This window comes from Pseudophryne corroboree, chromosome 1 (genome assembly GCF_028390025.1).
Source record: "Pseudophryne corroboree isolate aPseCor3 chromosome 1, aPseCor3.hap2, whole genome shotgun sequence".
Lineage (NCBI taxonomy): Eukaryota > Metazoa > Chordata > Amphibia > Anura > Myobatrachidae > Pseudophryne > Pseudophryne corroboree.
Window position 1 is genome coordinate 53,133,886 of NC_086444.1, and position 27,268 is coordinate 53,161,153.

Below are 27,268 nucleotides of genomic sequence, written 5' to 3' on the forward strand. Positions count from 1 at the left end.
ACGCCTGCTGTTGCTGCTGCTGCTGTTGTTGCTGCGGCTGGGAGTCAATCATCATCCCAGAGGGGAAGTAGGAAGACCACTTGTACTACCTCAACTAAGCAATTGACTGTCCAACAGTCCTTTGTGAGGAAGATGAAATATGACAGCAGTCATCCTTTTGCAAAGCGGATAACTGAGGCCTTGACAGCTATGTTGGTGTTAGACGTGCGTCCAGTATCCGCCATTAGTTTAGTGGGACTTAGAGACTTGTTTGAGGTACTATGTCCATGGTATCAAATCCCATCTAGGTTCCACTTCACTAGGCAGGCGATACCGAGAATGTACAGAGACGTCAGAAAAAGTGTCCTCAGTGTCTTACTAAATGCAGTTGTACCCACTGTCCACTTAACCATGGACATGTGGACAAGTGGAACAGGGCAGACTAAGGACTATATGACTGTAACAGCCCACAGGGTAGAAGTATGGCTTCTTGCAGCAACAACAGCAGCTGCACCAGTAGCAGCATCTCACAAACGCCAACTCGTTCCTAGGCAGGCTACGCTATGTATCACTGCTTTCCGTAAGAGGCACAGCGCTGACAACCTCTTACGGAAACTGAGGGACATCATTGCACAATGGCTTACCCCAATTAGACTGTCCTGGGGATTTGTGATATCGGACAATGCCACCAATATTGTGTGTGCATTACATCTGGGAAAATTCCAGCACATCCCATGTTTTGCACATACAATTAATTTGGTGGTGCAGAATTTCTTGAAAAATTACAGGGGCGTGCAGGAGATGCTGTTGGTGGCCCGAAAAATTGTGGGCCACTTTCGGCATTCAGCCACCAAGTGCCGAAGACTGGAGTGCCATCAAACACACCTGCCATCACCTGAAGCAAGAGGTGGTAACAAGGTGGACTTCGACACTCTATATGCTTCGGAGGATGGAGGAGCAGCAAAAGGCCATTCAAGCCTGTACATTCACCTACGATATAGGCAAAGGAGGGGGAATGCACCTGACTCAAGCGCAGTGGAGAATGATTTCCGTCTTGTGCAAGGTTCTCCAACCCTCCGAACTTGCCACACGTGAAGTCAGTTCAGACACTGCCAGCTTCAGTCAGGTAATTTCCCTCATCAGGCTTTTGCAGAAGCAGCTGGAGGAATTGAAGGAGGAGCTAAGATGGAGCGATTCCGCAAAATATGTGGGACTTGGCTTTGCCAGGATTCAAGAGTTGTCAATCTGTTGAAATCAGAGCACTAGATTTTGGCCACGTGCTTGATCCTAGGTTTAAAGCCTACGTTGTATCTCTCTTTCCGGCAGACACAAGTCTGCAGAGATTCAAAGACCTGCTGGTGAGAAAATTGTCAAGTCAAGCAGAACGTGACCCGTCAACAGCTCCTCCTTCACTTTCTCCCACAACTGGGGCTTCGAGGAAAGGTATAAGATTTCCTAGCCCACCCACTGGCGGTGATGCAGGCCAGTCAGGAGCGAGTGCTGACATCTGGTCCAGACTGAAGGACCTGCCAACGATTACTGACATGTCTACTGTCAGTGCATATGATTCTGTCACCATTGAAAGAATGATGGAGGATTATATGAGTGACAGCATCCAAGTAGGCATGTCAGACAGTCTGTACGTATACTGGCAGGAAAAAGAGGCAATTAGGATGCCCTTGTACAAACTGGTTTTATTTTACCTAAGTTGCCCCCCCCCCCCCCTTCCCAGTGTGTACTCCAAAAGAGTGTTTAGTGCAGCCGGTAATCTTGTCAGCGATCGGCGTAGAAGGTTACTTCCACAAAATGTGGAGAAGATATTGTTCATCAAAATGAATTATAAATTCCTACGGGAAGACCTTGACCAGCAATTGCCTCCAGAAAGTAGACAGGGACCTGTGATGGTGGATTCCAGTGGGGACGAATTAATACTCTGTGAGGAGGAGGATGTACACACTGAAAGGGGTGAGGAATTGGAGGATGAGGATGAGGTGGACATCTTGCCTCTGTAGAGCCAGTTTGTGCAAGGAGAGATTGATTGCTTTTTTTTTGGTGAGGGCCCAAACAAACCAGTCATTTCAGTCACAGTCATGTGGCAGACCCTGTGGCTGCAATGATGGGTTTGTTAAAGTGTGCATGTCCTGTTTATACAACATAAGGGTGGATGGGAGGGCCCAAGGACAATTCCATCTTACACCTCTTTTTCTTCTTTGCATCATGTGCTGTTTGGGGCCTAGTTTTTTGAAGTGCCATCCTGTCTGACACTGCAGTGCCACTCCTAGATGGGCCAGGTGTTTGTGCCACCTGCTTGTGTCGCTTAGCTTAGTCATACAGCCACCTCGGTGCCATCTTTTGGCCTAAAAACAATATTGTGAGGTGTGAGGTGTTCAGAATACACAGGAAATTAGTGGAAATTAATGTTATTGAGGTTAATAATACCATAGGATAAATAATTACCACCAAATTCTGTGATTTTAGCTGTTTTTTTTTTTTTTTTTAAATCATCAAGATCCAAAACCAAAACACGAATGGGTGGTTTTGGCAAAACCAACCCAAAACCAAAACACAAGCGGGGAATTAGAAGCAAAACCAAAAGACAAAGCACAAAAAGTGCCCGACGCATATCTCTACTATATATATATATATATATATATATCTTGCCTCCGGGTAACTGGGACGAATTTACACCACTGCCCCTGCTGTCTCATGTTTTTTTTTTGCTGATCCAATTATTCACGCAGAACCCTGAAGTACTAGATAAGTGGCCACCAGACAAGCTGGGTGCTATAGCCGAACACATGGAATAAAGTAAAAAATAACTAAATGCTCAACATGATCAGTCTTTGTGTGGCCAGCATGGTGGCAGTAGAGCGTGTTGATTAAGAACACTGTGTTATGTCATCTCATTACATTCCTGATCACGCAGTGTAATAACGCTGACAACTCACTGCGCCTGTCAGTAGCTGAATGCAAGCTGGCTGTAATTGCTCTTGCATTGCATACACAGAAGTAAATGCTTATATTTGACCTAATTCACATTTGTAAGATATTTAGGGGTCATCGACTGACTTTAGCCAATTTCAGAACGCAATGCCAGGTCCGACGCGGGAATTGGAAACGGGTCCTTCCCGGGTGGGACCCGGCATTGGATCTTTCACACTGCCCTCTCGACCCGGCAGTATTCCGGGTCAGGTTGCCATAGCGGCAAGGGGCGAAGGCAGCGCTGGGAGAGGAGCTCATCTCCGCGCCGCCTCTCCCTATGTAGTGAACGGGTCCCGGGTGAACCCGTTCACACTGCCCCTGACCTAGTATTCAACCCGGGAATTACCGGGTCAGGTGACACGGGATTTCTGAAGGGACCCGTGTAAATCGCACAGTGACCCGTGTCGACACGGCAATATACCGGATCGATACCGGGTTATTTGTGCGATGTGAAAGGGTATAGATTTATCAGCATGACCAGAGCAAATTCCTGATCATGCCAGAAGGATTTTTCTGGAAATATGATTAGTTTTGGAACTACGCATTAAGCAATGTTGCATGTAATTAAATTGCCCAATGATCATTCTGTTTGATACCATCATATAAGGAGTGTTTTATACAGTGCACATGGAACCTGGGACCTAATTCAGACCTGATCACAGCAGCAAATTTGTTAGCTAATGGGCAAAACCATGGGGGTAATTCAGACCTGATCGCTGGCTAGCGTTTTTTGCAGATCAGGTCAGAACTGCACATGCGTATGCACCACAATGCGCAGGCGCGTCGCACGGGTACAAAGCGGATCGTTGCTGTGCGATGGGTTTTACGAAGAATCCATTCGCACAGCCAATCGCAATGAGATTGACAGGAAGTAGGCGTTTGTGGGTGGCAACTGACCGTTTTCTAGGAGTGTTTGGAAAAACACAGGCGTGTCCAAGCGTTTGCAGGGCGGGTGTCTGACGTCAATTCCGTCCCCGGACAGGCTGAAGTGATCGCAGCGGCTGAGTAAGTTGTGGGCAACTCAGAAACTGCACAAAGTTTTTTTGTACCGCTCGGCTGCACTTGCAATCGCACACTTGCACAGCTAAAATACACTATCCGGTGGGCGGCGATTATGCGAACGCGGGACTACAAAATACAGCTAGCAAGCAATCAGGTCTAATTTCTCCCCGTGTGCCCTGCAGGGAGGGCAGATATAACATATGCAGAGAGGGTTAGATTTGGGTAGGGTGTGTTCAAACTGAAATCTAAATTGCAGTGTCAAAATAACCCACCCAAATCTAACTCTCTCTGCAAATGTTATATCTGCCCCCCCCCCTCCCCCCACCCTGCTGTGCACATGGTTTTGCCCATTAGCTAACAAATTTGCTGCTACGATCAGGTCTGAATTAGGCCCCTGATTCAGAGGATATTTAAGTGCAAAAATATGCATGTGTGAATACATTCCATATTCCGTACTTCCGTGCGACAGACTGGGAACACCTAGTGACACCCACTTTTCTCTAACGTCCTAGTGGATGCTGGGAACTCCGTAAGGACCATGGGGAATAGCGGGCTCCGAAGGAGGCTGGGCACTCTAGAAAGATCTTAGACTACCTGGTGTGCACTGGCTCCTCCCACTATGACCCTCCTCCAAGCCTCAGTTAGATTTCGTGCCCGGCCGAGGTTGGATGCACACTAGGGGCTCTCCTGAGCTCTTCGAAAGTTACCTGCATGTCCCCATTTACCATCCTCGCCAGGAGTACCTCAGATTTGTGGTACAGGATTACCATTACCAAGTCCAGACACTGCCGTTTGGACTGTACATGGCACCGAGGGTGTTTTATCAAGGTAATGGCCGAAATGTTGATACTCCTTCAAAAAAAGGGAGTTGTAATTATCCCGTACTTGGACAATCTCGTTATAAGGGCGAGGTCCAAGGAGCAGTTGGTAGTCGGGGTAGCACTATTTTGGAAAGTGCTACAACAGCATGGTTGGATTCTAAACAGTCCAAAGTCACAGCTGGTTCCTATGACACGTCTACTGTTCCTGGGGATGGTTCTGGACATAAACCAGAAATAGTGTTTCTCCCGGAGGAGAAAGCCAAGGAGTTGTCATCTCTAGTCAGAGACCTCCTGAAGCCAAAATAGGTAGCGGTGCATCATTGCACGCGAGTCCTGGGAAAAATGGTAGCTTCCTACGAAGCAATCCCATTAGGCAGGTTCCATACAAGAACTTTTCAGAGGGACCTGTTGGACAAGTGGTCCGGATCGCATCTTCCGATGCATAGGCTGATAACCCTGTCTCCAAGGACCAGGGTATCTCTACTGTGGTGGCTGCAGAGTGCCCATCTTCAAGAGGGCCGCAGGTTCGGCATACAGGACTAGGTCCTAGTGACCATGGATTCCAGCCTTTGAGGCTGGGAGGCAGTCACACAGGGAAGAAATTTCCAGGGACTTTGGTCAAGTCAGGTTATTTCCCTACACATAAATATTCTGGACCTGAGGGCCATTTACAATGCCCTGAGGCCGGCAAGGCCTCTGCTTCAAAACCAGCCAGTACTGATCCAATCAGACAACATCACGGCAGTCGCCCATGTAAACCAACAGGGCGGCACAAGAAGCAGGATGGCGATGGCAGAAGCCACAAGGATTCTCCGATAGGCGGAAAATCATGTGTTAGCACTGTCAGCAGTGTTCATTCCCGGAGTGGACAACTGGGAAGCAGATCTTCTCAACAGACACGACCTCCACCCGGGAGAAAGGGGACTTCCTCCAGAAGTCTTCCAATAGGATTGTACACCATTGGGAAAGGCCACAGGTGGACATGATGGCGTCCCGCCTCAACAAAAAGCTATAAAAGATATTGCACCGGGTCAAGGGACCCTCAGGCGATAGCTATGGACGCTCTGGTAACACCGTGGGTGTACCAGTCGGTTTATGTGTTCTCCCCTCTGCCTCTCATACCAAAGGTACTGAGAATAATAAGAAGGCGAGGAGTAAGAAGAGCTTGGTACCCAGAACTTCAAGAATTTATATCAGAGGACCCATGGCCTCTGCCACTCAGACAGGACCTGCGGCAGCAGGGGCCCTGTCTGTTCCAAGACTTACCGCGGCTGCGTTTGTCGGCATGGCGGTTGAACGCCGGATCCTGAAGGAAAAGGGCATTCCGGAGGAAGTCATTCCTACGCTTACTAAAGCCAGGAAAGAGGTTACAGCAACTCATTATCACCGCATATGGCGAAAATATGTTGCATGGTGTGAGGCCGAAAGGGCCCCAACAGAGGAATTTCAACTAGGTCGATTTCTGCATTTCCTGCAAGCAGGAGTGACTATGGGCCTTAAATTGGGTTCCATTAAGGTACAGATCTCGGCTCTGTCGATTTTCTTTCAAAAAGAACTAGCTTCAGTACCTGAAGTTCAGACATTTATAAAAGGAGTGCTGCAGAGTCAGCCCCCGTTTGTGCCTCCTGTGGCACCTTGGGATCTCAACGTGGTGTTGAGTTTCTTAAAATCACATTGGTTTGAACCACTAAAAACCGTGGATCTGAAATATCTCACGTGGAAGGTGGTTATGTTATTGGCCTTGGCTTCTGCCAGGCGAGTATCAAAGTTGGCGGCTTTGTCTTGTAAAAGCCCTTATTTGATTTTCCATATGGATAGGGCAGAATTGAGGACTCGTCCCCAGTTTCTCCCAAAGGTGGGGTCAGCGTTTCACCTGAACCAGCCTATTGTGGTGCCTAGGCTACTAGGGACTTGGAGGACTCCAAGTTGCTAGACGTTGTCAGGGCACTGAAAATATATGTTTCCAGAACGGCTAGAGTCAGAAAATCTGACTCGCTGTTTATCCTATATGCACCTAACAAGCTGGGTGCTCCTGCTTCTAAGCAGACTATTGCTCGTTGGATTTGTAGTACAATTCAGCTTGCACATACTGTGGCAGGCCTGCCACAGCCAAAATCTGTCAATGCCCATTCCACAAGGAAGGTGGGCTCATCTTGGGCGGCTGCCCGAGAGGTCTCGGCTTTACAACTTTGCCGAGCAGCTACTTGGTCAGGGGCAAACACGTTTGCAAAATTCTACAAATTTGATACCCTGGCTGAGGAGGACCTGGAGTTCTCTCATTCAGTGCTGCAGAGTCATCCGCACTCTCCCGCCCGTTTGGGAGCTTTGGTATAATCCCCATGGTCCTTACGGAGTTCCCAGCATCCACTAGGACGTTAGAGAAAATAAGAATTTACTCACCGGTAATTCTATTTCTCGTAGTCCGTAGTGGATGCTGGGCGCCCATCCCAAGTGCGGTTTATCTGCAATACTTGTACATAGTTATTGTTAACTAAATCGGGTTATTGTTGAGCCATCTGTTGAGAGGCTCTATTGTTTCATACTGTTAACTGTGTTTCATATCACGAGTTGTACGGTGTGATTGGTGTGGCTGGTATGAGTCTTACCCGGGATTCAAAATCCTTCCTTATTGTGTACGCTCGTCCGGGCACAGTACCTAACTGAGGCTTGGAGGAGGGTCATAGTGGGAGGAGCCAGTGCACACCAGGTAGTCTAAGATCTTTCTAGAGTGCCCAGCCTCCTTCGGAGCCCGCTATTCCCCATGGTCCTTACGGAGTTCCCAGCATCCACTACGGACTAGGAGAAATAGAATTACCGGTGAGTAAATTCTTATTTTCTCATCTGAGCAATGCTCAAGTGCGCTGGCTGATCCTATCTCTCCACTCTCCCTTCTAACTTTCTTAATTTGTAGTCACAGAGGCTATGGTGCTGCGAACATGACACTCCCAAAACACACCCATGACTCCTCCTCTTTTTGTGAAGACTTTATGTCAACTCCCAGTGTCCACCACATAAGTCGTCTCAGCTAATTGTGACATCTTATGCAAATGCGTACGCATCACACTCATGTCATGCGTGCGCAGTAAGAATTTCGTATGGGCTACACATGCGCAGTTTACTGATTATTGCTCCTAATATGTGATCTCTCAGCTGCGTCCACCACAGGGCCACTTTGATAAAAGTTATGATAAAACACAATGATGTGTTGTGTATTATGTTATTTTATAGCCACTGGCATATTTAAAGTGGGTGCAGAGTTTGTGGTGCACACCGGGTCCATGGGGGTCCACACTGCAAACCCTGAACCCATTATTTTTAATACTTACCCTTCGGAGTCCCGTGGCGCAGCAGCAGCACTGCAGAAATCACTGTTCGGTGCCATTTTCTCGTTTCACGCATGTGCAATTGGAAAATCACTGACAAAATGGCCGCCAAGAAATTTTTCTGGAGATATGGGCATGCACTGTAGACTCTGGGATAGCGCTAGGGTCCTAGTGCTCAGAGCTAAATGCTGCCAGCCAGACGGAGCCTGCACACGGGCCTCTTAAAACGCCCCTGGTTATAGCATTACATTTATCATAGTATGCATTGTATAAATCTGCAGAAGTAAAATGAATGATAGGAGTGATAGTAAACACAGGTTAGTGTAGGCTCACTGGAAACCATAGCAAGCTAATGTCTATATATTGACTATTGGGTTTCTTGACTGATCCCATTCCTAAAACCGCAGAACATATGTACTCTCAATAACATCTAAAAGATTGTCCTTGGTTTTATTCTTCAAAAATCTTTAATTTGTTGGTCAATAACTCCCATGTTAGTAGCCCTTTGAAACCTACAGACTCAGTATTATCAGTTTAACCTCTGAGTACACGTGAAGTGTCTTATCTTACAGATACAATAGCATGGACGCTGTTCTGTTCTTTGTTTTACAGATCTGAAAGAATAGAACCTTTTCAAGGTATTACATTCAATACTTTCAGTGACTGTGCAAAAAGTAAATCGACTCTTTGTTTATTAGTTACAATAATTGATATAAATATAGCATAACACTTCTTTTATTGCAGAATTATAGGTTTGTGTTTATGTCTGAAATGAATGGAGTAAAACGGAAACCTTAACTTGTCATAGGGCCAGTTTCAGAGATGTACTGTACAATGGTTGTATACATATCTGATGCTTGTAGATCTATCTGAGCATGTGCAGATCCGTGACTGTGATGTATGAGGGGGCGAGGAAACGTTTAAAAAAATGACGTAGCTTCACTGTCCCCGGCAGCGTCAAAAACACAGGTAATCCTGAGTTACCTGAGGGTTGTACATATGACTGATGTTCACGCAGGAACTGATCAGATATTTTCGTACAGCAGCTGCATCCAAAGACGCATTGGTTCATCACTGATTTCCATATAGCTGGAGCTAATTCAAACTTAGCCAATCACGTCATTAGGTACCGCCCACTGGATGGGAAAATATTGCGAATGGGCAATATTTGCATATGAGAGGAGCTTCAATGACACGATTAGCATATAATTGCGATCAGTAGGCCCTGCCCCATCCGCCGGTTTCGCAATTACACCCTATTTAACTCCCCATTCTGTCCACTTCACTAGGAAGTGGGCAGAATGTGGGAGGGGTGCCCACTCTTCCGGGGCTGTGGGGGACTACCCGAGAAACCGGGTGTCTCCTGCAGAATCCGGGAGAGTAGGTAAGTATGATTTAATTTAATCTCACCTTTTATCTTTGCCTAGGAAGACTCATAGGGATAGGCTGCGATGATTGGCTGTAAATTACCTCTCTATAGGATAGTTCACCTTTGGTAAGAGAGGTTTCACGTTTGCTGCTTATTTTTAGCAGCATACAGCTTCTAACAGTGGTCGGTAGCATTGGATAGTTCTGGGGACTATAATTTCTGGCAACAAGCACCCACCTTTCTCACTGCAACCCTCAGGGCCGTAACTAGGGGGTGTGCAACCAGTATTGGCACCCAGGGCGCAGAGCCGAGGAGGTGGCACTGCTGTTTCCCCAGTATTTGGCTTGCGGGTTGTCTGGCACAGCACACTGCAGCCTAGAAAGCCATATGGGCATCCTTAGGACACATTCACTACTCATCTTCATCTTCTTCCTGACCCCTTCTTCTGTGATGCCATATGTCCTGGGGGCATAGGTAGCAGAACTGGCCCAGGGCACATTGCTTTGCTGCTATCGCTCCCCAACCAGACTGTAATCACAGATGCTGATATTACTTTGGAAATACAGGGCTTTTTTATTTTTTGCTCTGCAGTTAGGTATAGGGATTTGGGAGAGGGGTTAGATCATTTTACCCAACTAATCCTAAACCATAGTAAACCCTACCACAAACACGAATTTGAAAGGTAACATAAACTTCAATCTTAAAGTAGAACTCTGTAGAAAATGTAAAATCTAGTAGTTGGTGGAGTTTAATATGTGCACATTAAAGGGGAGATTTATCAAAGCTTGGAAAAATATATTTTTTTAAAGCGGAGAGAGATAAAGTTCCAAACAATCAGCTCCTAACTGTCAGTTTTCAAATACAGCCTGTAACATGGCAGCTAGAAGCCGATTGGTTAGTACTTTATCTTTCTCCAAGGGGATGTAGTCAGCATCTCGACAACGGCAACCTGACTGTCAGAATCCCGGTATATTCCACCTGTATGGTTAGGTTGCAAGCGAGGGAGTTAAGGTTAGGCTGCGGGAAGGGTGGATTAGGGTTAGGCTGCGGGAGGGGTGGGTTAGGGTTAGGCTGCATGATGGGTCGGTTAGGGTTAGGCAGCAGGAGGGGTGCGTTAGGGTTAGGCTGCAGGAGGGGTGCGTTAGGGTTACACCGTGGGAGGGGTGGGTTAGGGTTATGGGAAAGAGTATGGGTTATGGTACTTACCGAAATGTGTTGGGATTATGACAGTCGGGATGTTGCTGACGGTATTTTAATTGCCGGGATCCTGACTACAATGCACATTTATTGGTAAGGTGCTCAATCAAATTGTGATGCCACTCAGGTGCTAAAAGGGAGGGGTAATTCTGGGTAAGACTATCAGGATCCCGTACCCAACCCCTCTCAAAGCTTTGATAAATCTCCCCTATATAAGGAGTTTAACTTTTTGCTGTATAACGGGCGGGGGAGGTGGGGCACACCTTTGGCCCTCCAGCTGTTGTTGAACTACACATACCAGCATGCCCTGCTACAGTTTTGCTATTTAGCCATGCTAAAACTGTTATAGGGCATGCTGGAATGTGTAGTTCAACAACAGCTGGAGGACTAAAGGTTCCCCATCCCTGCGTGTATAATGTATCTGTAAAGACTGTAATATCCTCCTGCCAGTCTACTGTATACTAGTCCGGCTCACCTGAGGTGTGTTTATTTCCCCCAGCGTACTTCCCAGTGTACATGGAAGATGATAACATTAGGGGATTTGTGGACCACAGGAAATAAATGTTGGGCTACTAGCGTCTTCACAGACCTGGGCGGTGGTGGGGGGGGGGGGGCTTGGTCAGTCGGTCAGACCTTTAAAGAGGACAAGTGCATATGTTACCCATAGCAACCAATCAAACTCTAATTATCATTTATCTTGCATTCTATAAAATAACAGAATCGTCTTAGTTGCTATGGGCAACACCTTCACTTGTCCTTTTTACAAGGTTTGATAAATCTCCCACACCGAGAGGTACAAAACTGATCTGGATGTCTTAGTAAATCTGCCTGCATGTATAATAGACCCTATGGAAAAATTCTACCTCCTCATATACTTCATGGAGAGCAGATGTCAGTGATAAGACACATTTCCTAAGACACGTCATTAAATAACTGTGACCATTCTGTATACTAGGACCTTCCAATTATCTCAGCTAACAAGCAAGCGTGAGCATAGCGTTCGGGGATGGAAAGAAGAAATGTAATTGGCTTATTGCATATTAATTAAAGAAGTTCCAAAATTGGTCAGTGACCCCTGAGGGCTGAGCTGGACGTGACTGATTTCGGATGAGTGCCTCGGCTGACAAATAGCCCACTCCAGGTAAATGCAATATAGACAATTCAGATGCTAAAACGATTGTTTTGCCCTGGCTGGCTTCCTGAAAGAACAGTTACGGAATAATAAAAGCTCAAATGCTGAGTTTGTTGTGTAAAACTGGGCAGTAAATGAGACGAGAACCTATGGACATCAGACCTGACCCCTCCAGCTAAGGGTATTGTTGCTTAGCAACCAATTATCAAGAGATTTCGCTTCGGCCTCTGTGCTCTCCGTCTTTCTTTTGTAGCCTGCAGTATCCTTCAATCAATTCGCCTCTTCAATACATGATTAGATATTTGTGGGATGATTTTCTTAATTTTGCCTTCAACGGAACATTTCTTCCCACTTACGGTGCACTTGGGAATTGAATTTTTGGGGGCATTTACTTTCTATTCTATCATCTGTATTATATCTCTTGAAATTTAAGCATTTTCAGAATTTACATTTTGTTTTTTGCATTCTTTCCGTCTCAGCTCATATTTGTATCGCTGGGGATTGTGTTTTAGTTAAGACATTTACCAGCCTCATCTATAAAACCCATCGCTGTTGCTGTTGATCTTAGACAATTGTTTTTCTAGTTTTATTCTTGCATTCATTTCTACTACGCATGTAGTCCAAGCACAAAGAGTAAAAACGCAAATATTGTCTTATAAGCCAATGGTTCCCAAACTTGATGCCGTGGCACCCTGGGGTGCCGCAAGGCACTTGCAGGGGAATGCCTTGATTTGGTGGTCCAGTACCAAATACACTGATTTTTGGTTAATATGATAAGCAAAATCAGTGCTGGTGGCACAATCATGGCCGCCGCCAGCACATAACGGAACCTAAGGATGACACTAATACCCACATCCCAGCCGTCCAGATGAAAGTGTGACTTATAAGTTCCACAGCCACCACTTGCATTAAGTACAACATGGATGTTTCTTTCAGAGACAGCCTTAATTTTGTGATAGGCCGACTCAGTGGTGCCCCCCCATCCCCAGATCCCGGTGCCCTAGGCAGGTGCCTAAAGCTGCCTAATGGAGGAGCCGGCTGCCTAGGGGTGCTGTGGAAAATATTTGAATACTGTAGTGCACCGTTATTCAAGGATCTTTGAGATCCACTGTTATAAGCACGTATTCCAAGCATATGTAACACTGTGATGAGTATAGGCGCAGTAATTGGGTTATATTTACATAGTACGGCTTTTAGAAGTCGATGCTTCTTGGTGGGATTCTGGTAAAAATTGAAAACACTATTAACATTAAATGTAAAGCCTGGCATGCTTCGCACTTAAAGTTAATGCCGCTTTACATTTTCCAATGACGCTGTTTCGTAAATAACAATAATAATAATAATAATAATAATAATAATAATAATAATAATAATAATGTTCTTTATATTGCACTTTTCTCCCAATAGGGCTCATTGTGCTTTCAATTTGCTATTAAATAATATAAGATACAAAGTAAGTTTAATAGAAAAGAGAACTAAGCATTTTGGTTGTATATTTGGTAGAGATGAGCGGGTTCGGTTCCTCGGAATCCGAACCCGCCCGAACTTCAGTTTTTTTTACACGGGTCCGAGCGACTCGGATCTTCCCGCCTTGCTCGGTTAACCCGAGCGCGCCCGAACGTCATCATCACGCTGTCGGATTCTCGCGAGGCTCGGATTCTATCGCGAGACTCGGATTCTATATAAGGAGCCGCGCGTCGCCGCCATTTTTCACACGTGCATTGAGATTCATAGGGAGAGGACGTGGCTGGCGTCCTCTCCGTTTATAGAGATTCGAGAAGAGAGTGAGACAGAGAGAGACACAGTAGTAATTTTGGGGAGCATTAGGAGGAGTACTACTACTACTAGTACTTGCTGAAGTGATAGAGAGAGATAGTGTGACTGTATTATCAGACTTGTGGGGGAGACACTGACAGTGGGGAGCAGTTAGAGTCTGAGAGCAGGACTCAGGACTCAGGAGTACATATAACGTACAGTGCACACTTTTGCTGCCAGAGTGCCAGCCACACTGCCATTGTTTGTGACCACACTGACCACCAGTATAATATATATTGTGATTGTCTGCTTAGGACTCAGGAGTACTACTTGCAAGTTGCTGATAGTGTGACCAGTGACCTGACCACCAGTTTAATAATCACCACCAGTTTATGAGTTTAATATATATATATATATAATTGTATATAATATATATATAATATTGTATACCACCTAGCACCTACCCGTGTTTTTTTTTTTTTTCTTCTTTATACATACTACTATAGTAGCTTACTGTAGCAGTCTGCGGTGCTGCTGAGCTGACAGTGTCCAGCAGGTCCGTCATCAGTCATTACATAATAAATATATAATATATACCTGTCCGGCTGCAGTACTAGTGATATTATATATACATATATATTGATTTCATCTCATTATCATCCAGTCTATATTAGCAGCAGACACAGTACGTTAGTCCACGGCTGTAGCTACCTCTGTGTCGGCACTCGGCAGTCCATCCATAATTGTATACCACCTACCCGTGGTTGTTTTTTTTTTCTTTCTTCTTTATACATACTACTATAGTAGCTTACTGTAGCAGTCTGCGGTGCTGCTGAGCTGACAGTGTCCAGCAGGTCCGTCATCAGTCATTACATAATAAATATATAATATATACCTGTCCGGCTGCAGTACTAGTGATATTATATATACATATATATTGATTTCATCTCATTATCATCCAGTCTATATTAGCAGCAGACACAGTACGTTAGTCCACGGCTATAGCTACCTCTGTGTCGGCACTCGGCAGTCCATCCATAATTGTATACCACCTACCCGTGGTTGTTTTTTTTTTCTTTCTTCTTTATACATACTACTATAGTAGCTTACTGTAGCAGTCTGCGGTGCTGCTGAGCTGACAGTGTCCAGCAGGTCCGTCATCAGTCATTACATAATAAATATATAATATATACCTGTCCGGCTGCAGTACTAGTGATATTATATATACATATATATTGATTTCATCTCATTATCATCCAGTCTATATTAGCAGCAGACACAGTACGTTAGTCCACGGCTGTAGCTACCTCTGTGTCGGCACTCGGCAGTCCATCCATAATTGTATACCACCTACCCGTGGTTGTTGTTTTTTTCTTTCTTCTTTATACATACTACTATAGTAGCTTACTGTAGCAGTCTGCGGTGCTGCTGAGCTGACAGTGTCCAGCAGGTCCGTCATCAGTCATTACATAATAAATATATAATATATACCTGTCCGGCTGCAGTACTAGTGATATTATATATACATATATATTGATTTCATCTCATTATCATCCAGTCTATATTAGCAGCAGACACAGTACGTTAGTCCACGGCTGTAGCTACCTCTGTGTCGGCACTCGGCAGTCCATCCATAATTGTATACCACCTACCCGTGGTTGTTTTTTTTTTCTTTCTTCTTTATACATACTACTATAGTAGCTTACTGTAGCAGTCTGCGGTGCTGCTGAGCTGACAGTGTCCAGCAGGTCCGTCATCAGTCATTACATAATAAATATATAATATATACCTGTCCGGCTGCAGTACTAGTGATATTATATATACATATATATTGATTTCATCTCATTATCATCCAGTCTATATTAGCAGCAGACACAGTACGTTAGTCCATGGCTGTAGCTACCTCTGTGTCGGCACTCGGCAGTCCATCCATAATTGTATACCACCTACCCGTGGTTGTTTTTTTTTTCTTTCTTCTTTATACATGCTACTATAGTAGCTTACTGTAGCAGTCTGCGGTGCTGCTGAGCTGACAGTGTCCAGCAGGTCCGTCATCAGTCATTACATAATAAATATATAATATATACCTGTCCGGTTGCAGTACTAGTGATATTATATATACATATATATTGATTTCATCTCATTATCATCCAGTCTATATTAGCAGCAGACACAGTACGTTAGTCCACGGCTGTAGCTACCTCTGTGTCGGCACTCGGCAGTCCATCCATAATTGTATACCACCTACCCGTGGTTGTTTTTTTTTTCTTTCTTCTTTATACATACTACTATAGTAGCTTACTGTAGCAGTCTGCGGTGCTGCTGAGCTGACAGTGTCCAGCAGGTCCGTCATCAGTCATTACATAATAAATATATAATATATACCTGTCCGGCTGCAGTACTAGTGATATTATATATACATATATATTGATTTCATCTCATTATCATCCAGTCTATATTAGCAGCAGACACAGTACGGTAGTCCACGGCTGTAGCTACCTCTGTGTCGGCACTCGGCAGTCCATCCATAAGTATACTAGTATCCATCCATCTCCATTGTTTACCTGAGGTGCCTTTTAGTTGTGCCTATTAAAATATGGAGAACAAAAATGTTGAGGTTCCAAAATTAGGGAAAGATCAAGATCCACTTCCACCTCGTGCTGAAGCTGCTGCCACTAGTCATGGCCGAGACGATGAAATGCCAGCAACGTCGTCTGCCAAGGCCGATGCCCAATGTCATAGTACAGAGCATGTAAAATCCAAAACACCAAATATCAGTAAAAAAAGGACTCCAAAACCTAAAATAAAATTGTCGGAGGAGAAGCGTAAACTTGCCAATATGCCATTTACCACACGGAGTGGCAAGGAACGGCTGAGGCCCTGGCCTATGTTCATGGCTAGTGGTTCAGCTTCACATGAGGATGGAAGCACTCAGCCTCTCGCTAGAAAAATGAAAAGACTCAAGCTGGCAAAAGCACCGCAAAGAACTGTGCGTTCTTCGAAATCCCAAATCCACAAGGAGAGTCCAATTGTGTCGGTTGCGATGCCTGACCTTCCCAACACTGGACGTGAAGAGCATGCGCCTGCCACCATTTGCACGCCCCCTGCAAGTGCTGGAAGGAGCACCCGCAGTCCAGTTCCTGATAGTCAGATTGAAGATGTCAGTGTTGAAGTACACCAGGATGAGGAGGATATGGGTGTTGCTGGCGCTGGGGAGGAAATTGACCAGGAGGATTCTGATGGTGAGGTGGTTTGTTTCAGTCAGGCACCCGGGGAGACACCTGTTGTCCGTGGGAGGAATATGGCCATTGACAAGCCTGGTGAAAATACCAAAAAAATCAGCTCTTCAGTGTGGAAGTATTTCAACAGAAATGCGGACAACAGGTGTCAAGCCGTGTGTTGCCTTTGTCAAGCTGTAATAAGTAGGGGTAAGGACGTTAACCACCTCGGAACATCCTCCCTTATACGTCACCTGCAGCGCATTCATAATAAGTCAGTGACAAGTTCAAAAACTTTGGGTGACAGCGGAAGCAGTCCACTGACCAGTAAATCCCTTCCTCTTGTAACCAAGCTCACGCAAACCACCCCACCAACTCCCTCAGTGTCAATTTCCTCCTTACCCAGGAATGCCAATAGTCCTGCAGGCCATGTCACTGGCAATTCTGATGAGTCCTCTCCTGCCTGGGATTCCTCCGATGCATCCTTGAGTGTAACGCCTACTGCTGCTGGCGCTGCTGTTGTTGCTGCTGGGAGTCGATCGTCATCCCAGAGGGGAAGTCGTAAGCCCACTTGTACTACTTCCAGTAAGCAATTGACTGTCCAACAGTCCTTTGCGAGGAAGATGAAATATCACAGCAGTCATCCTGCTGCAAAGCGGATAACTGAGGCCTTGACAACTATGTTGGTGTTAGACGTGCGTCCGGTATCCGCCGTTAGTTCACAGGGAACTAGACAATTTCTTGAGGTAGTGTGCCCCCGTTACCAAATACCATCTAGGTTCCACTTCTCTAGGCAGGCGATACCGAGAATGTACACGGACGTCAGAAAAAGACTCACCAGTGTCCTAAAAAATGCAGTTGTACCCAATGTCCACTTAACCACGGACATGTGGACAAGTGGAGCAGGGCAGGGTCAGGACTATATGACTGTGACAGCCCACTGGGTAGATGTATGGACTCCCGCCGCAAGAACAGCAGCGGCGGCACCAGTAGCAGCATCTCGCAAACGCCAACTCTTTCCTAGGCAGGCTACGCTTTGTATCACCGCTTTCCAGAATACGCACACAGCTGAAAACCTCTTACGGCAACTGAGGAAGATCATCGCGGAATGGCTTACCCCAATTGGACTCTCCTGTGGATTTGTGGCATCGAACAACGCCAGCAATATTGTGTGTGCATTAAATATGGGCAAATTCCAGCACGTCCCATGTTTTGCACATACCTTGAATTTGGTGGTGCAGAATTTTTTAAAAAACGACAGGGGTGTGCAAGAGATGCTGTCGGTGGCCCGAAGAATTGCGGGACACTTTCGGCGTACAGGCACCACGTACAGAAGACTGGAGCACCACCAAAAACAACTGAACCTGCCCTGCCATCATCTGAAGCAAGAAGTGGTAACGAGGTGGAATTCAACCCTCTATATGCTTCAGAGGTTGGAGGAGCAGCAAAAGGCCATTCAAGCCTATACAATTCAGCACGATATAGGAGGTGGAATGCACCTGTCTCAAGCGCAGTGGAGAATGATTTCAACATTGTGCAAGGTTCTGATGCCCTTTGAACTTGCCACACGTGAAGTCAGTTCAGACACTGCCAGCCTGAGTCAGGTCATTCCCCTCATCAGGCTTTTGCAGAAGAAGCTGGAGACATTGAAGGAGGAGCTAACACAGAGCGATTCCGCTAGGCATGTGGGACTTGTGGATGGAGCCCTTAATTCGCTTAACAAGGATTCACGGGTGGTCAATCTGTTGAAATCAGAGCACTACATTTTGGCCACCATGCTCGATCCTAGATTTAAAGCCTACCTTGGATCTCTCTTTCCGGCAGACACAAGTCTGCTGGGGTTCAAAGACCTGCTGGTGAGAAAATTGTCAAGTCAAGCGGAACGCGACCTGTCAACATCTCCTCCTTCACATTCTCCCGCAACTGGGGGTGCGAGGAAAAGGCTCAGAATTCCGAGCCCACCCACTGGCGGTGATGCAGGGCAGTCTGGAGCGACTGCTGATGCTGACATCTGGTCCGGACTGAAGGACCTGACAACGATTACGGACATGTCGTCTACTGTCACTGCATATGATTCTCTCACCATTGAAAGAATGGTGGAGGATTATATGAGTGACCGCATCCAAGTAGGCACGTCACACAGTCCGTACTTATACTGGCAGGAAAAAGAGGCAATTTGGAGGCCCTTGCACAAACTGGCTTTATTCTACCTAAGTTGCCCTCCCACAAGTGTGTACTCCGAAAGAGTGTTTAGTGCCGCCGCTCACCTTGTCAGCAATCGGCGTACGAGGTTACATCCAGAAAATGTGGAGAAGATGATGTTCATTAAAATGAATTATAATCAATTCCTCCGTGGAGACATTGACCAGCAGCAATTGCCTCCACAAAGTACACAGGGAGCTGAGATGGTGGATTCCAGTGGGGACGAATTGATAATCTGTGAGGAGGGGGATGTACACGGTGATATATCGGAGGATGATGATGAGGTGGACATCTTGCCTCTGTAGAGCCAGTTTGTGCAAGGAGAGATTAATTGCTTCTTTTTTGGTGGGGGTCCAAACCAACCCGTCATTTCAGTCACAGTCGTGTGGCAGACCCTGTCACTGAAATGATGGGTTGGTTAAAGTGTGCATGTCCTGTTTATACAACATAAGGGTGGGTGGGAGGGCCCAAGGACAATTCCATCTTGCACCTCTTTTTTCTTTAATTTTTCTTTGCGTCATGTGCTGTTTGGGGAGGTTTTTTTGGAAGGGACATCCTGCGTGACACTGCAGTGCCACTCCTAGATGGGCCCGGTGTTTGTGTCGGCCACTAGGGTCGCTTATCTTACTCACACAGCTACCTCATTGCGCCTCTTTTTTTCTTTGCGTCATGTGCTGTTTGGGGAGGGTTTTTTGGAAGGGACATCCTGCGTGACACTGCAGTGCCACTCCTAGATGGGCCCGGTGTTTGTGTCGGCCACTAGGGTCGCTTATCTTACTCACACAGCTACCTCATTGCGCCTCTTTTTTTCTTTGCGTCATGTGCTGTTTGGGGAGGGTTTTTTGGAAGGGACATCCTGCGTGACACTGCAGTGCCACTCCTAGATGGGCCCGGTGTTTGTGTCGGCCACTAGGGTCGCTTATCTTACTCACACAGCTACCTCATTGCGCCTCTTTTTTTCTTTGCGTCATGTGCTGTTTGGGGAGGGTTTTTTGGAAGGGACATCCTGCGTGACACTGCAGTGCCACTCCTAGATGGGCCCAGTGTTTGTGTCGGCCACTAGGGTCGCTTATCTTACTCACACAGCTACCTCATTGCGCCTCTTTTTTTCTTTGCGTCATGTGCTGTTTGGGGAGGGTTTTTTGGAAGGGACATCCTGCGTGACACTGCAGTGACACTCCTAGATGGGCCAGGTTTTTGTGTCGGCCACTAGGGTCGCTTAGCTTAGTCATCCAGCGACCTCGGTGCAAATTTTAGGACTAAAAATAATATTGTGAGGTGTGAGGTATTCAGAATAGACTGAAAATGAGTGGAAATTATGGTTTTTGAGGTTAATAATACTTTGGGATCAAAATGACCCCCAAATTCTATGATTTAAGCTGTTTTTTAGTGTTTTTTGAAAAAAACACCCGAATCCAAAACACACCCGAATCCGACAAAAAAAATTCGGTGAGGCTTTGCCAAAACGCGGTCGAACCCAAAACACGGCCGCGGAACCGAACCCAAAACCAAAACACAAAACCCAAAAAATTTCAAGTGCACATCTCTAATATTTGGTGGGTGGGGGAATTAAAGGGACATTAGTGAAACACGTGAGTAAACAGGGACATAAGTCTTTCAAGGATTCTAGAGTAGGGGCCTCTCAAACTATCCTGTCGCCCCTCCCTCAATCCGGCCCTGGCCACAACGGATTCGCAGAACACATCTAAAACACGCCTGATTATGCAATTTTCCAATACTAATCATCACATGCCAGTTTATTATGAGAACAAAAACACTCCTGAAGATCACCCAATAATCTACACAATAAAGTCAAGAGCTAATAAAAATGATGTCATCATGTTGGTGTGATTAAAAAAGAACTTCCATACACTCAGAGCACCCCGCAACCCTACCCCCCCCCCCCCCCCCAAACAAATATAAATGGATTACACTAGCTTTCCATAGAGCTTAAAAGCACAATCCAGCAAGTGCATTAGGGTCGCTGGCATACCTCCCAACCATCACGTTTTTCGCAGGACGTCCCACGGTGAGCCGGGGGGGGTAGTTGGGAGGCTCCCCGTCACTCGCTGCTCTGCTCAGGGGACCATCTATTCACAGGAGACAGTGGGAATGGGGGCATGCCAGCAGCTTACAGAGCGCTGACATGTCCTCGCAGTGACAAAAACGGGAGGTGTGGCTCGAGATTGCGACATTCCCACAAAGCCATGCCCCCTTTGCTGAGACCATGCCCCCTTTTCGGGAGCACGCAGCATCGCCGAGCACATGAGTCCCAAGTTGCTGATCCTACATGTTGGGAGGTATGCACCATGAACATGTACACTGAATAATGCAGTCACACACACAACACATGCAGCTCCAGGAAATTAACACGAATGTAAATGAGGTCAAGAATATAAGGGTCTATGTACCAAGCTCTGGAGAGATATAAAATATATGGAGATCATAAGCAAATGCGGTGGTGTGGGCAGGGGGGGGGGGGGGGGGGGGGGGGTGGTCTGGGAGGGTCGGGGGGTTCTGGTTGTTCAGAGACACCCCTCGACTTGTCAATTGGCTCAAATTATGACTACAATATTAATGGTACGATTATTTGAGCTGCCGCCGCATCATGCAGTGTAAGGGGCAGAGCAGAGCTGCTGCACATGCCCAGTGGTAGCAGCTTCTTTTACTAATTTTGCTTTGTGTGTAGATCTGAGTCCTCAGTTAGTGCACTGGACCATAGAGCAGCTGCCAGGAAGAAGAGTCAGGAGCCTTACCATTAGGTGGGAGAATGTGTGCTTAGAAAGTGCAATACTGGTTCTATTATATTTGTGTATTTATTTATTATTATTATGATATGTTTAACCCTTTTCCTGATCACTTATCTTATTTAAATTATTTAAATATGTTTGATGCAGCCTATACTTTAAACCATCTATAGTGTTACATATAAATACTGTATTCCATACAGTATCCAGTGTATAAAGACCAATGTTTACACTAATGTCCAGGTGGTTACTAGGTTCTCCTACACTCTCCAGACTCCCGCACTTGCTCCTATGTTCTGCAGAGTGTGAGATTGTTGATTGCACCCAGAAGGTGTGCGCAAACACAGCGGTTACAATGGGCGTCCGAGGGCGGCAATGCAGCGTTGGGGGGAAGGAGAGCAGGAAATGCAGGCGTGGCATGGCCGTTTTTGGGACTGCCCAATGACATTGCCTGAGTTTCCTCTACCTCTATTCAATGAAATCGTAGGTCAGAGCGATACATGCTGGGCGGCCTCGCCCTGTGCTGGGTGGACCCCAGCATGTGATTTTAGTGATCGCAGATTTTGCGGCAATAGCAAAATCTGCGACCAACTCTGAATAACCCCCAAGATTTGTAATGAGGTTGTATAATCGCAGATGCGATTGTGGGTTTGGCTAGAGGTCTTTGCAGATTTGTACATACAGGGCTGTATTCAATAGCTGTCATGTTCTTTCCGACGGAAAGGATCCGACAGCACTCTATTCAATGCCGGGCCAAACCCGACAGGTTTGGCCCGGTCCCGACAATGGCCCTCATTCCGAGTTGTTCGCTCGCAAGCTGCTTTTAGCAGCTTTGCACACGCTAAGCCGCCGCCTACTGGGAGTGAATCTTAGCTTATCAAAATTGCGAACGAAAGATTAGCAGAATTGCGAATAGACACTTCTTAGCAGTTTCTGAGTAGCTCCAGACTTACTCGGCATCTGCGATCAGTTCAGTCAGTTTCGTTCCTGGTTTGACGTCACAAACACACCCAGCGTTCGCCCAGACACTCCTCCGTTTCTCCGGCCACTCCCGCGTTTTTCCCAGAAACGGTAGCGTTTTTACACACACTCCCATAAAACGGCCAGTTTCCGCCCAGAAACACCCACTTCCTGTCAATCACATTACGATCACCAGAACGAAGAAAAAACCTCGTAATACCGTGAGTAAAATACCTAACTGCATAGCAAATTTACTTGGCGCAGTCGCACTGCGGACATTGCGCATGCGCATTAGAGATGAGCGCCTGAAATTTTTCGGGTTTTGTGTTTTGGTTTTGGGTTCGGTTCCGCGGCCGTGTTTTGGGTTCGAACGCGTTTTGGCAAAACCTCACCGAATTTTTTTTGTCGGATTCGGGTGTGTTTTGGATTCGGGTGTTTTTTTCAAAAAACACTAAAAAACAGCTTAAATCATAGAATTTGGGGGTCATTTTGATCCCAAAGTATTATTAACCTCAAAAACCATAATTTACACTCATTTTCAGTCTATTCTGAATACCTCACACCTCACAATATTATTTTTAGTCCTAAAATTTGCACCGAGGTCGCTGTGTGAGTAAGATAAGCGACCCTAGTGGCCGACACAAACACCGGGCCCATCTAGGAGTGGCACTGCAGTGTCACGCAGGATGTCCCTTCCAAAAAACCCTCCCCAAACAGCACATGACGCAAAGAAAAAAAGAGGCGCAATGAGGTAGCTGTGTGAGAAAGATTAGCGACCCTAGTGGCCGACACAAACACCGGGCCCATCTAGGAGTGGCACTGCAGTGTCACGCAGGATGTCCCTTCCAAAAAACCTGAACCACTAGCCATGAACATAGGCCAGGGCCTCAGCCGTTCCTTGCCACTCCGTGTGGTAAATGGCATATTGGCAAGTTTACGCTTCTCCTCCGACAATTTTATTTTAGGTTTTGGAGTCCTTTTTTTATTGATATTTGGTGTTTTGGATTTGACATGCTCTGTACTATGACATTGGGCATCGGCCTTGGCAGACGACGTTGCTGGCATTTCATCGTCTCGGCCATGACTAGTGGCAGCAGCTTCAGCACGAGGTGGAAGTGGATCTTGATCTTTCCCTAATTTTGGAACCTCAACATTTTTGTTCTCCATATTTTAATAGGCACAACTAAAAGGCACCTCAGGTAAACAATGGAGATGGATGGATTGGATACTAGTATACAATTATGGACGGGCTGCCGAGTGCCGACACAGAGGTAGCCACAGCCGTGAACTACCGCACTGTACTGTGTCTGCTGCTAATATATAGACTGGTTGATAAAGAGATAGTATACTCGTAACTAGTATGTATGTATAAAGAAAGAAAAAAAAACCACGGTTAGGTGGTATATACAATTATGGACGGGCTGCCGAGTGCCGACACAGAGGTAGCCACAGCCGTGAACTACCGCACTGTACTGTGTCTGCTGTTAATATATAGACTGGTTGATAAAGAGATAGTATACTCGTAACTAGTATGTATGTATAAAGAAAGAAAAAAAAACCACGGTTAGGTGGTATATACAATTATGGACGGGCTGCCGAGTGCCGACACAGAGGTAGCCACAGCCGTGAACTACCGCACTGTACTGTGTCTGCTGCTAATATATAGACTGGTTGATAAAGAGATAGTATACTCGTAACTAGTATGTATGTATAAAGAAAGAAAAAAAAACCACGGTTAGGTGGTATATACAATTATGGACGGGCTGCCGAGTGCCGACACAGAGGTAGCCACAGCCGTGAACTACCGCACTGTACTGTGTCTGCTGCTAATATATAGACTGGTTGATAAAGAGATAGTACACTCGTAACTAGTATGTATGTATAAAGAAAGAAAAAAAAACCACGGTTAGGTGGTATATACAATTATGGACGGGCTGCCGAGTGCCGACACAGAGGTAGCCACAGCCGTGAACTACCGCACTGTACTGTGTCTGCTGCTAATATATAGACTGGTTGATAAAGAGATAGTATACTCGTAACTAGTATGTATGTATAAAGAAAGAAAAAAAAACCACGGTTAGGTGGTATATACAATTATGGACGGGCTGCCGAGTGCCGACACAGAGGTAGCCACAGCCGTGAACTACCGCACTGTACTGTGTCTGCTGCTAATATATAGACTGGTTGATAAAGAGATAGTATACTCGTAACTAGTATGTATGTATAAAGAAAGAAAAAAAAACCACGGTTAGGTGGTATATACAATTATGGACGGGCTGCCGAGTGCCGACACAGAGGTAGCCACAGCCGTGAACTACCGCACTGTACTGTGTCTGCTGCTAATATATAGACTGGTTGATAAAGAGATAGTATACTCGTAACTAGTATGTATGTATAAAGAAAGAAAAAAAAACCACGGTTAGGTGGTATATACAATTATGGACGGGCTGCCGAGTGCCGACACAGAGGTAGCCACAGCCGTGAACTACCGCACTGTACTGTGTCTGCTGCTAATATATAGACTGGTTGATAAAGAGATAGTATACTCGTAACTAGTATGTATGTATAAAGAAAGAAAAAAAAACCACGGTTAGGTGGTATATACAATTATGGACGGGCTGCCGAGTGCCGACACAGAGGTAGCCACAGCCGTGAACTACCGCACTGTACTGTGTCTGCTGCTAATATAGACTGGTTGATAAAGAGATAGTATACTACTAATATTATATACTGGTGGTCAGGTCACTGGTCACTAGTCACACTGGCAGTGGCACTCCTGCAGCAAAAGTGTGCACTGTTTAATTTTAATATAATATTATGTACTCCTGGCTCCTGCTATAACCTATAACTGGCACTGCAGTAGTGCTCCCCAGTCTCCCCCACAATTATAAGCTGTGTGAGCTGAGCAGTCAGACAGATATATAATATATATAGATGATGCAGCACACTGGCCTGAGCCTGAGCAGTGCACACAGATATGGTATGTGACTGACTGAGTCACTGTGTGTATCGCTTTTTTCAGGCAGAGAACGGATATATTAAATAAACTGCACTGTGTGTCTGGTGGTCACTCACTATATAATATATTATGTACTCCTGGCTCCTGCTATAACCTATAACTGGCACTGCAGTAGTGCTCCCCAGTCTCCCCCACAATTATAAGCTGTGTGAGCTGAGCAGTCAGACAGATATATAATATTATATATAGATAATAGATGATGCAGCACACTGGCCTGAGCCTGAGCAGTGCACACAGATATGGTATGTGACTGAGTCACTGTGTGCTGTGTATCGCTTTTTTCAGGCAGAGAACGGATTATAAATAAAAGTGGTGGTCACTGGTCACTATCAGCAAAACTCTGCACTGTACACTACTGAGTACTCCTAATGCTCCCCAAAATTAGTAAATCAAGTGTCTAAACGGAGAGGACGCCAGCCACGTCCTCTCCCTATCAATCTCAATGCACGTGTGAAAATGGCGGCGACGCGCGGCTCCTTATATAGAATCCGAGTCTCGCGATAGAATCCGAGCCTCGCGAGAATCCGACAGCGTCATGATGACGTTCGGGGCGCGCTCGGGTTAACCGAGCAAGGCGGGAAGATCCGAGTCGCTCGGACCCGTGAAAAAAAACATGAAGTTCTGGCGGGTTCGGATTCAGAGAAACCGAACCCGCTCATCTCTAATGCGCATTAGTGACTAATCGCTCCGTTGTGAAAAAAAAATAATGAGCGAACAACTCGGAATGACCACCAATGTCAATCCAACTTTTTTTTAAAGTCGGATTGACATTGTTGGAAACTGGGCGAAAACTAGAGATGAGCGGGTTCGGTTTCTCTGAATCCGAACCCGCACGAACTTCATGTTTTTTTCACGGGTCCGAGCAGACTCGGATCCTCCCGCCTTGCTCGGTTAACCCGAGCGCGCCCCGAACGTCATCATGACGCTGTCGGATTCTCGCGAGACTCGGATTCTATATAAGGAGCCGCGCGTCGCCGCCATTTTCACACGTGCATTGAGATTGATAGGGAGAGGACGTGGCTGGCGTCCTCTCCATTTAGATTAGGGTTGAGAGAGAGAGAGAGAGATTGACCTGAGGCTGTGATACTGTAGAAGAGAGTGCAGAGTTTAGTGACTGACGACCACAGTGACCACCAGACAGTGCAGTTGTTTGTTTTATTTAATATATCCGTTCTCTGCCTGAAAAAAACGATACACACAGTGACTCAGTCACATACCATATCTGTGTGCACTGCTCAGCCCAGTGTGCTGCATCAATGTATATATATATCTGACTGTGCTCAGCTCACACAGCTTATAATTGTGGGGGAGACTGGGGAGCACTGCAGTGCCAGTTATAGGTTATAGCAGGAGCCAGGGGTACATAATATTATATTAAAATTAAACAGTGCACACTTTTGCTGCAGGAGTGCCACTGCCAGTGTGACTAGTGACCAGTGACCTGACCACCAGTATATATAATATTAGTAGTATACTATCTCTTTATCAACCAGTCTATATTAGCAGCAGACACAGTACAGTGCGGTAGTTCACGGCTGTGGCTACCTCTGTGTCGGCACTCG